Source organism: Mus musculus, chromosome 6 (genome assembly GCF_000001635.26).
Source record: "Mus musculus strain C57BL/6J chromosome 6, GRCm38.p6 C57BL/6J".
Taxonomy (NCBI): Eukaryota; Metazoa; Chordata; class Mammalia; order Rodentia; family Muridae; genus Mus; species Mus musculus.
In genome coordinates this window covers 43,885,336-43,888,500 of record NC_000072.6, presented here as the reverse complement: position 1 = coordinate 43,888,500, position 3,165 = coordinate 43,885,336, and the positions used below count along the sequence as shown (strand labels likewise).

Below are 3,165 nucleotides of genomic sequence, written 5' to 3'. Positions count from 1 at the left end.
ACTGCAGACAAGGTACAGGACCCGCTCCCCTGTGATTACTGGCTTGGGCCAGCTCACCTGTAATCCCAACACTAGATGAGGTGAAGTGTCTTCTCTCCCGAGTGCTACAGTAGGTGAGAGGCAGAGCCAGTTCTCCCATGCTAATGTCCTCAGGGCCAGCTCTCCTGCTTGCTGTAGGTGGCACGAGGCTAGAGAAGAGAACCATCTGCCCCCTGTCTATGACACTACACTGCAAACAAGTAGAAGGACCAGCTATCCCACACTCATATCCTCAAGCCAGCTTGCCCAAGGCCCTGATACCTTGGTGAGCTCTATCTTGCTGCTGAGGTGAGGTACAGGATCCATTCTCCTTAATGCTGCAGCTGGTTAGAGGCAGGGCCGGCTCTCCTGTTCTCATGACCACAGGATCATGTCTCCTACCTGCCACAGGTTATGAGGGGTGAGGGGAGAGGAGGGTATCTCTCCTGCATCCATGCCACCTTACAAAAGACACGTGGCATGCACAGCTCTCTCATACCCGTACTCTTAGTGCTGGCTCACCCAAAACTCCAGCAACGTGCAAGGTCACTCTCCCAAGTACTGCAGCTGATTAGGGACAAAGCCAGATTTCCAGCTCTCACATCCCTAAGCTCTCCTGCAATGCCCAAGTGAGAAGTATGGCTAGTTCTGTACAGCTCTCAAACATCAAACTTATCCCTGGGCAGCAGCCCAGACCAGGGATGCCTGCCTGGACTTTGGTAGTAACAGAGTCCTACTACTGCAGCACCACGGACCCAGACATGGCCTCTGGTGGCAACACAGGCTAGGATACCACTATGGTCCCAGGTTGGTATCACTTGACTACTCACATCAGGCTGTTCTTCACTACCCGCAAGTCTCCAGTTTTGCCCCTCTTCCTTGCGCCCACATCCTTCTGTTTCTCTTTCTCTCCCATTTTTCCACCACTTACTTGATTTTTTAGTGATTCCTGGGGTCTTCTAAACACCCGCAGTCGTCTCAGCAGAGGTCTCAGGAGTGCTATGCCCCTCTCATGCTTTATGGTGCCAGCAGGGGTCTTTTGGGCCTGTCCCCTCCCCACTCCTGCCAGGCCTGGGTGCTGCTATATTAATGATTTTTGTCTAGTCACACCCCTGGTTCTGGTCAGGTAGTCTTCTCAGGCTTGCTTTTTTTTCAAGGAATGTTAGGCTACTATCATTCAGATATTCACAGGTCAGAATACTGATCATAGACATAGCCTCTCTCTTCTCTGCCACCTACTAAAGCATGGGTGACACAGCAGTTACACCTGTAAGGCCTCTAGGGGCAGCTCTATTTTTTTTTTTTTTAATTTAAGAACTCTGTGGTGAGTATTTGGTCTGGCAAGATGTCTCAGGAGACAAAAGTACTTGTGACCAAACCTGATAAAACAAGTTTTAGAAGGAGAGAATTAACTCCTACAAGTTGTCCTCTGACCTCCATATACTTTCTGTGACACACATGTGACCACATACATACATAAACATACAAATAAATAAATGTAATAATAGCTTGAAAGATTATAAAAAAGAGAAGAGATGAACAATAATATTATACCGACAGTTTGAAGAAGGTGGAGCAAGATAATATATGTGGGTGTCTCTGTATTAAGCTAATTTTACAATGTTACTTTGAAAATGACCTCTGCATTTAAGCAAACAGTCTTGAATAAAGTGTCTATCACTTGGTATTTGATAGGAGCTGTTACCTATTTTCTAAAGCTATACTTCTTCATGTATTATAAAATTCTGAAAGCTTACTTTAACGTGGAAATGAGACTGTCTGATAAGTAAATAATGTGAAATATCTTTCCTCTTCTTTTTGTTCCTCATCTCCATCTCCAGTATTTCCCACTACAACATTCTACAATGCTCAGAGATAAAACATAAGACCTAGAAGGCATAAATCAAGCCAAGTATTCCATTTAAAATCATTATAGAAGTATCGAGAAATTAAAGGCCAGGAAGGAGATTACTGAGAATGAAAAAAGAATTTAAACATAAAGAGTTTAAACACTTAAAATATGATGATAGTATAAATCATATGGCTCGACTTACTCATTTAGAAGTGGAGAATTTGAAGCTCACAGAAACAAAGAGAGTTCACAAAGAGCTGGATTGCCTAATGACCAGTGAAGTGTTCTGAAAACAAGAGAGGACATGACCTGAACCTATGGAGGGTGTCCTTGACAGCTGGCTCAGCGCTTTAATCTACATTGCCAAGCTCAAGTTTCACTTGGGTGACTCAAACTAATGCTCACCATCACAATTTTCTCAGTTGGACTGACTTTACTTGCACTCTACCTCACTCAGCCTCCCCCATGGCTACACGGTTGACCTTGCCATCACTCAAAATGGTTCTACAATCTTTAATCCTACACTGTGGCTCATGACCACAGTCTCACATCCTCTCTGAGACCTAGTTTCAATACTTCATGTGCTGCCGGAGGTCACTGGCATCACCAGGTCATTAATTCCCTCATCCTTTCTCCCCACTCAGTCTCCACAGTGTTAACCATTGTTTCCAATTGCCTAGATTCCCCGAAGCTCTGTGGAATTCTTTGCATTTTTTTCAATAATCTTAAATTCTATAACCAAGTTCTTGTATACTATGCTATACTAAAAATAAAGCAAAAATATAGTCAGTTGAGTCATGTGTCTTCTCTGGTTCAAGTACTTGGTGCTAAGATTTCCTTGTCAAAATCCCCAAATGAATTGATTATTCCACTAATAAACACTGCCTTGGCAACCTCTGTTGCCCTCTACAACTTTCCCATGAAAAATATTTGCAAGAAACATAGTCATCTTTCCCTTTCCAGATTCAGAGAAGACCAATTTTTAACACAGAAAAAGGAGGATAATCAGGCTATAACCACTTTACTGTCCTCCCTTTCTATTCCCTTTCCTGTGATTCTTCTTCTCATAGTACAAAATATTTACATCTATTTGATTAATTCCCCAAAATGTGCTCTGTATTACAACTTCTGTCTTTAAAAACCTCCAACCATTATTTTTTCCTTTAACTCAATGGCCAAACTATACAGATAAAAACACAGAAAATATATTTCACCTTAGAAATATCATGTCTTCTTAGTATTGCTTTAATATTGAATAATGCAATATGATGGAACATTCAGCCATAAAGTGAAAT

At 42.3% G+C, this 3,165-nt stretch overlaps 1 non-coding gene across 1 annotated transcript; it reads right to left on the bottom strand.

Annotated features, from left to right (window-relative positions):
• Positions 1-1,176: 1,176 nt before the first annotated feature.
• Positions 1,177-1,307, bottom strand: Gm22939. Its single transcript, XR_003956605.1, has one exon. It is a non-coding gene; the product is annotated as a small nucleolar RNA SNORA17 (small nucleolar RNA).
• Between the last annotated feature and the right edge of the window lie 1,858 nt (positions 1,308-3,165).